Here is a 13492-nt window from a genome sequence, read left to right as displayed (position 1 = left end):
ATTTTCTTGCTCTTAAAAATGGAAGGTGCTTCATGTCTGTCTCTCTCTTTTGTAAAATTCATGCACAGACTGCCTGTGAGACATTGGAAACGCAGGTACCATTTCTGTTTTACAGCGGAGGAAATGACTGTTTTTCCCACACCCATGCAGTGACAGCCTCTGTTCTCCCTGTTACTGCCTGAGCAAAACCAGGAGGGGACACTCAGGAGCCTTATATTGTCCAGGGACTGTTGGGAGTGCTGATTCCCACATGCGATCCAGCACAGGAAGGCACCTGTCCATAGGAGGAGGGAGAACCTTCCACCATCTGCTTGAGGAACCTGACAATCTCTGGTGTCTGCTTGGGAGGTGTGAGGACACTGGGCCCATGGTGGGCCAGCAGCTTGGCTGCTCTGGTGCTGGAGAGACCCTGAGAAGGCCAAGCAAAGCACACGCACAAAGAGAAATAGGAAGCAGACATTTCTTCTCCTTCGGGGGTTGGGCTGCATATTTTTGCAGCTTAGGGTTAGGCATCCATGTGCCCAAAGAAGGTCCTGGGAAAAGGGGGCCATGCCTCATCCCTCCAGCTGCCCACCCTTTTTGAAAGAATATGTAATGCTTAATACCAGTCAGGCAATATGCTGTGTATACTTCCTTACTTATTCTTCAAAATAACCCTCCAAGGAAGGGACCATTTGAGGTTATCAGAACTCTCCATTTAGAAAATCATTCTTTACATCCTCTCCAGCACCTGTTGTTTCCTGACTTTTTAATGATCGCCATTCTAACTGCTGTGTGATGGTATCTCATTGTGGTTTTGATTTGCATTTCTCTGATGACCAGTGATGATGAGCATTTTTTCATGTGTCTTTTGGCTGCATAAATGTCTTCTTTTGAGAAGTGTCTGTTCATATCCTTTGCCCACTTTTTGATGGGGTTGTTTGTTTTTTTCTTGTAAATTTGTTTGAGTTCATTGTAGATTCTGGATATTAGCCCTTTGTCAGATGAGTAGATTGCAAAAATGTTCTCCCATTCTGTAGGCTGCCTGTTCACTCTGATGGTAGTTTCTTTTGCTGTGCAGAAGCTCTTTAGTTTAATTAGATCCCATTTGTCAATTTTGGCTTTTGTCACCAAGGGAATTGAACAATGAGAACACTTGGACACAGGAAGGGGAACATCACACACCGGGGCCTGTTGTGGGATGGGGGGAGTTGGGAGGGATAGCATTAGGAGATATACCTAATGTTAAATGACGAGTTAATGGGTGCAGCACACCCACATGGCACATGTATACTAGGTAACAAATCTGCACATTGTGTACATGTATCTAAAACTTCTACCCTAAAACTTAAAGTATAATAAAAAAAAGAAAATCACTCTTTATATATTTTCAAACAACACATTGGTAAACATGTAATGCTGCTTTTTTCAGCATCTCCGCGTGAATAGCCAGTCTTTCATATACACATTGACAGAGAAATCTCTCAATGAACTCAGAAATTCAGAAATTAGTAAGTATGAAAACTTAGTTGCATAGAGAAAAACAGTAGATAACATAGATAGCTGATAAGAGAAGATTTCATACAATTACCGTGAGATATTCTTAGAGATTGACTTTTAAAATTTGAATTTATGGTAAGGCATTTTAAACTTTAATCTGGAACAAATTTAAAATTTCTGAATAGAGAAATTTCTGATGACTCAGGAATAGTAAAAATGGGTGGGGATAATGTTTCAAATCAAGGAAGGAACCTCATTTTATTCTGAACATATTAGTTTTGACTGTTTTCACCCTGAAATTTTCACTACTAAATATATTTGAAAGCAAGTCTTTTTTCCTTAACATTTGTTTCATACACAGAGAATAACACTGTGGGTCTGGGATTCAGATTTTGAAATGAAGCATGGACTCTGAGTGGCCCCTTGTCCTTGTGAAAGTGCACTGGTCTAGAGAGCGGCAGTTGGACCCCAGAGTGTGGCACGTGTTCCTGTGTTCATTTGAATATTCTGTGATGACCTGTCACGGAGGTCATGTGATGATGTATATCCTGCCTTCCATCCCAACTGCCACTGGGTTTCAACTGCCACCTGGGAGACTGCTGGTAAAGATGGAAGGTGGCCTTTGCCGCTTTCCATCTTCTCACTGCAGTTTCTTCACATGGGCCACTTGTACTTAAAATGTCTTCTTAATTTATTTTTTTTACTTCCCCAGCTCCAATTTGTCTACAGATTTACAAATTTGTTTTATAGTTTTATGACTCAATTTGTATTTTTGATCCTATGAAGCTTTTTGCCTTAAATATTTTTCTCTGTTTATAAAAATGTGCTGTTTCCTAGGCCAGTTTTGTACACACTCTTCCATAGAATAGATCCAGAAGAAACACAACAATACTGCCTTCATCATATCAGGAGATCTTGATACCAAATACGGTAAGAGACATTCCATGAAAGGGGGATTACAGGCCAAAGTCTTCTGAATAGAGATGTGAAAATCTTAAATCAGATATCGGAACATCTTAAATCCGGAGTTTTTTAGAAAATAAACAGATTTTCTGATGGGAAACATAATAGCCTAGTTAAGAGGTTTCGAGGAATTGTTTTAAATTAAAGACATTTTTAAAAGATAAATACGATCAGGTGGATATAAAAAGTTACAAAATAGAAAAAATCATTAGAGGTTATAAAAGGTTTATGAAAATCTTACTTTGTAGTCAAAATTGACTAGGGTAAGAGATTTATTTACAAGGTCTTATTAAAATTAGCTACAATATTAAAAATACACTAATACCAAACTAAAATTTTGATTTAAAAAATAAGCTTTTCTTAAGATATTAATTTGTTCTCAATGAAATTACAAGAGGTAATAATTTTTCATTCTGAAATCTATTATTTTTTAAACTTCTCAGATTTATACCTCAGAAGTTCGACTTTTACTGTGTCTCTTTACACGTAATTTACAGGTCCCATATTATTGCCTTTTGTTTCTTTTCTCCTGGAAAAGGTGCATCTTTTCCAGGCTGGGATGATAACTCTCTCCTTCAAATTTTCATCAGCTCCTTTAACTCCACCCCGCCACCTCCCCCACCGCAGGTTCTAATTCTGCTGCTGTAATACTAAAATGCTTATTTTTAAAGGTCTAAAATACTAATGTTTGTCTCAGATGCAACACGATTTTGTACTCTTGGCTTTTTGATGTCTTAATTGTTTCAGGTGACCAGGAAACCTCCCATGTTGTTCGTTAGAGCCAGGTACCCCCCTGCTCAAGTTACTAGCTCTTCTGCTTACATTTCTTTTATAGTACAATATTCACTCATGACTGAACACACGCCGTGTCTTGTCAGGTGTGACTTTGAAGTTATTCAATAAACTTCATTTAGACACTGCCCACTCTCAGGCAGGCCTTAGTTCAGCCTGCTCAGATCAGTAGTCAGAAGACAGTGGGGTTCACAGATTTAATTCCCTAAATCACTTAAGCACCAGCCTTGATGGCCACATTTCAGTTAACTTCCACACTCGGAAGAGAGAACTGAGGCACAGAAGGCTCTATAGAACTTCTCAGGTTCATGTAGCTTCCAAATAAGGGCTTGAGCCAGACCTTTGTGCACCAGGCCCCGTGCTCTTTGTCACTCCCATCTGCCACCTTTCTACCTCGTCTCATCTCAGTACAGGGATTTGCCTACACAGTCGGTCTGCACAGTTTTAAGTGCAACCTACAGTGCAAGTTCTTCCTAACGCCCAACTCAGATTCAGGAGGCTTATTTCTGCAGATGGTGAACAGGGGACAATGGTTCAAACATTGAACTTAGTGGTCCCCAGCCTTTTTGACACTAGGGACTGTTTTCATGGAAGATAATTTTTCAGTGGACCGGGATGGGGTGGAAGGATTCTTTCAGGATGAACCTAGCACATTTATTGTGCACTTTATTTCTATTATTATTACATTGTAATATATGATGAAATAATTATACAACTCTCCTAGGAGGGCAAACCCTACTGTGAGCTGCACAGGCCAGGGATCTAGGCCACGTGCACTTTATGCGAATCTAATGCCATGGCTAATCTGACAGGAGGTGGAGCTCAGACGGTGATGCAAGTGATGAGAGCGGCTGTGAATACAGATGAAGCTTTGCTCCCAGCCGCTGCTCAAGCCTGGTTCCTAACAGGCCACACACCATCGGTGGCCCAGGGTTTGGGAACCCCTGACTTAACCCATTTCCCATTTAGAAAATAAAAGTGCAGCTCGCTGGGAGCACAGTGTTCTCGGGGAACACAGGAAATGGGTTAAACTGTGAATAAACGGTGCCTCCTTTCTCTGTGGTCTTCTGCAGCAAGATATCAACAGCTGTCTTTATTTAATCCATTTCCCAGAGTGTTGCCTCCAAGATGCAACATCCTGAGGGCTCCAAAGAATCCACTGTCCGTCGCAAATCGACGGTCCGCCAGCTCAGTTTCAGAGACGTGGTGCTCCACTGCAGGCCTCCTCCTCATGTGCACCCTGGCAGTCAGCCATCTGAAGGTACTATGGAAATTCAGTTACTCGCTCTTGGGAGCAGAAGGATTCCAGACCATTCCTGTGTGCACCCTGGCAGGGAGCCATCTGAAGGTACTGTGGAAATTCAGTTACTCACCCTTGCAAGCATAAGGATTCCAGATTCTTCAGGGTCCCAAACTTCAGATAACTCTAAAATTGCTACACTATATTCTTCTTTATTTCATGTGTGCCAATTTAAATGTACAAGTCAATCACTAGTGCTACAAATGCAGAAGTAAAGATGTATTTCCACTTCAAGTTTGGTTCACTTTTAATAGTAAAGAACACGTCAATGCAAGGTTTAGATATTAATGCAAGGTTTAGATATAATGTCTAGCTGATTGTTAGACATTAGCTAAAATGGAACTCTTCCTGAGATAGTGTTGCCACATTTTCAAACAAATGGACATCATGTGAAACTTGTAAATTAACTTAAAAATTGCAGTAGTACAGAAAGTTCCCATATACCCTCCCCCCTCAGTATCTTTTTTGTGACCACATCTTACATGAATGTGGTGCATTTGTTATAGTGGTTGAAGCAATAGTGATATCTTCTTCTTAATGAAAGTCTAGAGTTTGCACTAAGGCTCACCCTGTGTTGTTCAGCCTATGGATTTTGACAAACTCGTAATGTCATCCATCACCCAGACAGAAGAGTTTCACACCCAAAACATGACCAATGCTGAACCTATTAATCCCTTTCTTCTTTTCCTAGGACCCCTGACTACTATAGATCATTTATTTTATTGCCTCTATGGATTTTCTTTCCCAAAATTCTATAGAATTGGAATCATAAAGTATGCAGCCACTTAGGACTAACTGATTTCGCTTAGCAACATACATGCAAGATTTCATATCTTTTTGTAGCTTAATGGCTTACAAATTTTTATCAGTGAATCGTATTCCATTGGGTCCATGTAATGGTGTGGGTTGGTGCACTCACTGCCTGAAGAGCATCTCAGCTTCTTCCAGTTCAGGCAATTACGAATACAGCTGCCCTCATTCTTGTGCAGATTTTGCAATGGGTGTAATTTAAAAATTTAACTGGGTAAATGTTTAGAATTTTAATCAGTTTTTTGTATAATAACACTATGTTTTCCTTTGTAAGAATTAGGTAGAATTCAGTAAAATCTACTGGGCATTTTTAAAAAAGTTATTGTTGATTTAATTTCTATAATAGATACAAGCCTACTCAGATTATCTGAGTCTCCTTTATGGTTTCTGCCTTTGAAGGAATTTTGCTCTCAGATTTGTGAGCATAGAGTTATTCTAAGTATTCCTTTATTATCTTATTCATATTCATGGGATCAGCAGGAATGATTCCTCTTTTTATTTACATTATTTATAAATTGTGTCTTCTATCTTTTCTCTGCCGTTAGCCTGGCTGGAGGTTTATCAATTCTGTTTATCTTTTCTAAGAAGCAGCTTTTGGTTTTGTTTTGTTCTCTGTTTATTTTATTATTTCTATTATAATGAATATATTTTTTCTATGTTAATGTTGGGTTTACATTACACAATACTTTTTTCTCTAGTTTCCCAAGGTGGAAGGTAAGAAAACTGAATTAAGATTGTTTTTAGTTTTCTAGATAGCATTGTGAATGGAAGTGATGTCACAGAAGTGTGCATTTAATAATCAAAATAATACATATTGTGTATTTTTCACCACAATAATGATTTAAAATCCAGTAATATAGATGGTAAGTGCAGAAGGAGCATATGTAGATTCAGGAACGTTAAACATTGTAACTTTTTTTAAAAAGAGGATATTTACCAGGCCTCTTTCTGTGAGGAGACCCTGTCCTGGAGTGATGCCGTGCATTTGTGTGCTGCCTGGGTGAACAGTGCCTACTTCACAGTGATAAGGGTGGCTTAGACAGATACCCGAGGCTCTGTCCCCCAGGGCTCTCCTGATGGTCTCCTTTACCTTCCTTCACCACCAAGGAGGGTGGCCCAGCAGCAGCTCAGCCTGTGCTCTCACCCACCTCCTCTGCACACACCAGTCCTTGTCCTCAGCACCCAAGGCTGCCAGAGGTCCTTCAGCAGCTCCCGTGGCTGACAGTGACTCTATGTTTCCTAGATTTCAGGGACCACCTGGAGGGGAGTGGACCAGAGAGACTTCCTCGGAATAGGCTGTGGCTCTTCACAAGGTAAAGTCTTCTTTCTTTGTCTGAGATGGCAATTTTATTTCTTTAGGTTTCTATTTCATTTGAACTAAGATATGCAAATCTTACCATGGACATTGTAGATGAGTTACAGAATTTCTTGGTGGGCAAATGTATGTGAGAGCCCATTACCAAACTGGAACTTGGTCCAGATGGCACTCATAGATGACAGCTTCAGTGACAAACTGCATGGCAGAGAGCATTTTCCTCAGGAGAAATGTGTTCTTGAAAATAGTGTTGAGTGTGCAACCAAAATCATTTTGAAAATCTTACACAAACTCTTGGGTCTTTCCACAGGTGTCTTCTATGCTTTATTTGGGAGCCATTGCCTTGAGCGCTATTTCCCAGATGGTTTTCTAATGTCACCAACTGAAGAAAAGACCCATGCACACAGGACACAGCATGATCTGATGCTCACAGCGTTTTCCTTCCTCTCTGAAAACGGACTCAGCGATTCTGGCAAGCGGTACTTACTCTGAGATCACCCGTTTGCTAAGGAAAAATCTTAGTACTGAGAAAGGTGACACTTTCCTCCCTGCTTTTGCTGGAGAAACACTTTGGTTATGAGTTATTTCTAGCATAACACAGTTTATTTCAGAAGTCCAGCTCAGTAGCAGACCAAGGCATGAACAACACATGAAAATTTATGTTGGGAAAATATATATTGTACGTCTGCTTGAACTGTGGGTTCTTGATTAATACAAAACTGGTTGATGAAGGTTGTTACCTTCAGGAAAATGCAAATCTAGTGGAGGGACAAAACTCACGGTAACAGTATTTCATCATAGCCACCATGAGGCTGTACATTATGAAGCATGTCAGTGATGAATGACTGGCAGGCTGGTCTGTCATTGAAGCTACACTCTGTTTCTAGCTTCTGTTGCTTCTGCTGTCTCTCTCCTAACATCTGCATATTCCTCCACTTTGTGGTGGAGGAAGCATTAGGGCTGATATAGGGGATTTCCAGTGAGTGTATAATTCAGTGCAGAATTGGCAGGAATATATTCCATGGTTAGGAGCTGGAGAAAGTAAGAAATAAAAATAGACCTTGAAGAATGGGTAGGATTTTCAAAATCAGAGATAAAGACGCAAGAAAGAGAATTCACTTTTTCAAGTTTCTAAGCAATCATATTTACATGCATAGACATTTTGCTGGTTTCTGTCTTACTAATGTATACTATACTGTGTCTAATCACTCTGAGGACTGGTATTTCGGGTCTGTTCCAGACACTCAGGAATCATTTGTTCAGCTTGTTCTATATGCTGGAAACTGTTGCAGGGATGGATATATGCAGTCCTTGTCCCAAAGCAGCTTATGACTCCAAGAGCAAGGGATAGAATATGAACATGTGTCTTAGGGTTACTTGTAGGGGTAAGAATGAGTTCTGTGGGCAGATGCATACAGGAAGTGGGGAGAGGGAGAATGAGATACAAACTATCCAGGCAGGAGGCATTGCAGTAATCAAAGTGAACTATGAGAGAAGCCTGGGGTGTTGTAAAAAGAAAGAAACTTTGTCATAAGTGGAATGATCAGACAAGTCTTAGAAGGCTGTATTGCAGCCACAGTTCTGACTGGCTACCAATCAGAAGAAGAGGGAAACGAGAACTCTTCTTGGCTTGAGTACCTGAGTAAAGGATCTAACCATTCCCAGACAGGCGGCCCACAAGAGAGAAGCAGGTTAGAAGGAAATACCACGAGTTGTGTTTTGGTCATGTTAGGTAGAGGACATTTGAATGCAGAGTAAGTCAAACTCTTAGGGCAGGGGAGTCAAGAATGCTCCATTGCAGTGGTGTCAGCAAAATGGCAGGGAAGGCAGCTCTAAGCTCCCATCCTTCCATAGGAATGTTGAATAAACAACCAGACACTGTCAGAACCAACTTTGTGAGAACCGGGAAAATAATCAAAGGTGTACGGCAACTAAAAGAATGCTGGATCAACACAAAGGAAACTTAAAAATGATATGAAAGCTGTGTGGCCTTTTTGCTTGTCCCACAAGTCCAGCTTGGTGATAGTCTTGAAGACGGCAGGCTGGATTCCCCAGGCTGGGACCCTTAGCCCTGGTTCCAGAGAGGAGAGCAGATCTGACTCACAAATGATTATGCTTGTCTGTTTTAATCTTTCCAGAGGCTGTCTGAACAAGGTATTCATCATCTCTGTTTTACCTGACCCAGAAACCGTTCTGCTAGGAAAAACAGTGGGCATTGCTTGAAAACAGTGTTCTGTGGTTGAAAAACCCACAGTCACCTTGGGCTGGTGGGAATGTAAAATGGCGCCTCTTCTGGATCATCGTTTGGCAGTTTCTCAAAAGGTCAAACATATAATCACTATTTGATCCAACAATTCTACTCCTAGGTATATCCCCAGAAGAATTGAAAACAAGGACGCAAACATATGCGTGTACACTAATGTTTATAGAAAAAATATTCACAATAATCAAAAGGCAGAAACAACCCAAGTGTCCAATAACAGAAGAATGAATAAACAGTGTGATATAAACATAAATGGAATATCTACCCATGAAAAGGAATTAAGTATTGATACATACTGCAACATGGATGAATCTTGAAAACATTTTGCTAAATGAAACATCAGACACAGAACACATATTGATGCTTTCACTTATATTAGGTACATAGAACAGGCAATTATAGAGATAAAAAGTAAATATACAGCTTGGGGCTGAAGGAAACGTGAAATTATAAGTTATTGCTTAATGAGTATAGAGTTTTAAGTTGATGAAATATTTTGGAGATAGTTTGTGGTGATGGTTGCAAACCACATAAATGTCATTAATACCATTGATTTGTACACTTAAATTGCTGAAATTGCAAATTTTATACACACAACCCTGACATATTGCCAGGATTAAAAAAATAGTAACAAAAATAGTGAAATAAGGAAGAATGATTTCCTAGACAAGCATGAAAATCCCTTGTAAGATAAGTCTTCAAAACCCTCTCCAAAATGATGCAAAATTAAGCTACTTTTACATTTTTAAAAGAAAATGCATGTAATCTTAACATCAAAACCCTTAACTAAAGTAAGCATTTCTGATCAGAGTGTAAATTAGTTCAACCATTGTGGAAGACAGTGTGGCAATTCCTCAAAGACCTAGAACCAGAAATATCATTTGACCCAGCAATCCCATTACTGGGTAGATACCCAAAGGAATATAAATCCTTCTATTATAAAGATACATGCAGGTGTATGTTCATGGCAGAACTATTCACAATAGCAAGACATGGAATCAACCCAAATGCCCATCAGTGACAGATGAGATAAAGAAAATGTGGTACCTATACACCATGGACTACTATGCAGCCATTTGCAGGGACATGGATGGCATTGGAAGCCGTCACCCTTAGCAACTAATGCAGTAACAGAAAACCAAACACTGCATGTTCTCACTTATAAGTGGGAACTGAACGATGAGAACACATGGACATATGCGGGGGGAACAACACACACTGGGGCCTGTCAGGAGATGGGGCAAAGGAGAGCATCAGGAAGAATAGCTAATGGATGCTGGGCTCAATACCTAGGTGATGGGATGATCTGTGCAGCAAACCAACCCGACACACATTGACCTGTGTACCCTGCACATCCTGCACATTTGTACCCCTAAACTTAAAAGTTGAAGAAAAAAGGCCGGGCGCGGTGGCTCACGCCTGTAATCCCAGCACTTTGGGAGGCCGAAGCAGGTGGATCACGAGGTCCAGAGATCGAGACCATCCTGGCTAACACGGTGAAACCCCGTCTCTACTAAAAAGAAAAATACAAAAAATTAGCCAGGCGTGGTGGTGGCGGGTGCCTGTAGTTCCAGCTACTCAGGAGGCTGAGGCAGGAGAATGGTGTGAACCCGGGAGGCGGAGCTTGCAGTGAGCCGAGATGGCACCACTACACTCCAGCCTGGGTGACAGAGCGAGACTCCGTCTGAAAAAAAAAATTTTTTTTGAAGAAAAAAGTAAGCCTTTAATAAAGCTCTTAAAGAGATATTTTAAAATAAAGGATTTTTTTTAAACAAAATATAACAATAACAGCAAGCTCCCTAATCTCTTTCCTGGGCATCTCTGACCTGAGAGTCCTGCTGAACCCCCAGCTGCTCCCCCAGGCCACCCCACAGCCCCCTTAACACTCCAGCCTGTCCATCATGTTCAGAAGGAGCTGCTCAATCAGTCCTGGTGTCTTTCTCAGCCCCTTCCAATTCTCTTTCTCACCTTTGGCCTAACCAGCAGTTCTGAATCCTGGAATGAGTTGGGTAGAAAGCTGTGCTTGCTCACAAGTTACTGTTTTTGACCCTGTCACAAATGTTTGTTCATTATGTAAATGTTCTGTGACTGCTTACTTGCTCAATCAGGCTGTCTATAGATAAAGAAAAAGGCCCATCTCCCTGTTCTGATTTGTGTGCAAAACTCCCAATATGGAAACTGGTAACTGCTTACTTAGAGATTAATATACAGCACTGTCATTTATTTTATTATGCAATCTTTATTTTTCTAGAACTTTGAGAAGATAACACATAAGTTCATATTAACATATAATCAAAAGACTTAATGTATATAAATGCACACAACATGCAACAAGATAATTCGGGGAGGAGCATGGAATGTGGAGAAGAAGACAATAGGAGAGATCAAATAAAGCCAGGAGTAGAGTTAAATACAAATGCATATACTGCCTATTTAAAATGGGTCGAAATTTTGACTCTAAACTTTCTTGCAGAAAACTCTGAAAAGCTGGCATATACATTTATATAATTTGCAAGCTGCAGGACAATGCAGGCTGTGTGCCTAACTCCCTGATGGTAAGATAATGCAGATGTTCCCAGTGATAGGAGGTAGTAAGCCAATTTTGTTTTTGTTTCCTCTCTAACGATGTATTCTGAATGACGTTTTCTGCAGTGGCATGCTCTTAAGCCCATAGCCAGAGTAATATGCACTTCCCAGCATGTTAGCTGCGACACCCTCCTTTCCATTCCACTCAGGAGAACATACTGGATTACAGACGAGTGAGAATAATGTTGAATGATTAACTTTCTTAAGTAATTTCTTAACTCTAACATTAATAAAATTAAGACTTACAGCCGGGTGCAGTGGCTCACGCCTGTAATCCCAGCACTTTGGAAGGCCAAGGCAGGCAGATCACTGGAGATCGGGAGTTCGAGACCAGCCTGACCAACATGGAGAAACCCTGTCTCTACTAAAAAAAAAAAAAAAAACAAAATTAGCCGGGCATGGTGGAGGCTGAGGCAGGAGAATCACTTGAACCCAGGAGGCGGAGGTTGCAGTGAGCCAAGATCGCACCATTGCACTCTAGCCTGGGCAACAAGAGCCAAACTCCATCTCAAAAAAAAAAAGACCCACAAACTTTGATCCTTCAGCATTAGTAACAGATTACTCCAATATTTTCATATTCCAACATAATGTTTGAGAAACATAATGTTTGTGAACAGCGTTAAATTATACAAAATCTAGTTATGTACATGGGAGTTATCAGTAAGGATATTTCTCAGTTTTTTTCCAGAATGCATTAAAAAAAAAAGTAAATCAATTATTGGCTTCCTTTAGATTGTGTAGAGAAATAAGTACAGTAAATATCTCACTTCCCACACTTCCTTAACCTTCCCTGCTCCTGCAGGCTGAATATTATTATCTGCTGCTTTACATGGCCTGATAGTATTTGGGTATTAACAATATGATTGTGCACTGCTATTGCCTCAAGAGTGGTCCGGCTCTTTGAATGCGTTGGAAAAAACAAACAAAAACTCTCTTAAACGTGATACTGTATTTCACCAGCAGAAGGCAAGCTACACTCAGTTGTGCCTATATGTGACGAATTCTGTACAAAGATTTCGTACACAAGCCATAAAGGCCATTTCTTTCTAATTGAAGTAAGTAGCCAGAAATCTAATAATATCTAAAGACATCGATCCAATTAAGCTTTAATTTGAGTTCATCTTGGTCTCAAGGGGATTGAATTTAGTGAGTGGAACACAGCAACAAGAGGCAGACATGCAAGGACTGGGGTTGGCAGTACCTGGAAATATCTTCTTCCCCCTGGGGAAGAAAGATTTTAAAAGGCTAGAAAGTCACCTGGGCCTCAGCTTAGTGGGCTGGTCTTGAAATTTAGCTGGACGTTAGGCAGTAAAATCATGTCCTGGACCATTGTGGCTGAGGCAAGTAAAGACTGAAAAATCAGTGGAAAAACTTGGAGCTTGGGGCTGAGAACTGTCAAGAGATGAGATACCCATTTGGTGGGATGTGGGTCTGAATTCAGGGACAGGCTCAATAAGTAGGCAATGGGACCCCTGTGCAGGAAGCGCCTCTATCCCAACAGCCAAACAGATTAGGAGGATCTTGCTGGGATGAGGTCAATGTCTGCATGAATTCCCCCAGACAGAACAGTCTCTATTCTTTAGTACTGGCTCAGTCATGCACCTTGACCCTAAAGCCAGAGTCTGATGGCCCCACTCAGTCCCTCCAGCCCTGTTCCATGACAGGACACACAAAGCATTCTTGATTCAAGCCTAATGCTCTCCAGCACCTTCCTGGCATGCCCTGTGGAAAATGGACAGATTTTGTAAAATATGCTGTCCTCTATTTGCAGCCCTCTAGCTGGACTGTCGTGGCCCCCTTTCTGCACACTGAAGGGGATCTCTGACACTGACACCTGTCAGTACTATGTCTCAACCTGCTGACCCATTGGAAGCTACTTCGGATGACTTCCAAAGTGGGACATTTTATGCTTTCCAAAAAGGGAGAAAATTGACTCAGGAATTGTCCACATGATTTTCAGCTCCTGAAATACTTCAATGACATA

At 40.8% G+C, this 13492-nt stretch overlaps 1 long non-coding RNA gene across 1 annotated transcript; it reads left to right on the top strand.

The window, feature by feature from the left end:
• Positions 1-1988: 1988 nt before the first annotated feature.
• On the top strand, positions 1989-12398 carry LOC117979366 (uncharacterized). The gene is made up of 4 exons (XR_008624645.1): positions 1989-2409; positions 4348-4582; positions 6588-6657; positions 6970-12398. It is a non-coding gene; the product is annotated as an uncharacterized LOC117979366 (long non-coding RNA).
• The last annotated feature ends 1094 nt before the right edge of the window (positions 12399-13492 follow it).

Source organism: Pan paniscus, chromosome 13, assembly GCF_029289425.2.
Source record: "Pan paniscus chromosome 13, NHGRI_mPanPan1-v2.0_pri, whole genome shotgun sequence".
NCBI classification, from domain to species: domain Eukaryota; kingdom Metazoa; phylum Chordata; class Mammalia; order Primates; family Hominidae; genus Pan; species Pan paniscus.
Note: the sequence above shows the minus strand (reverse complement) of the source record. Positions and strands in the feature narration are given on the sequence as shown.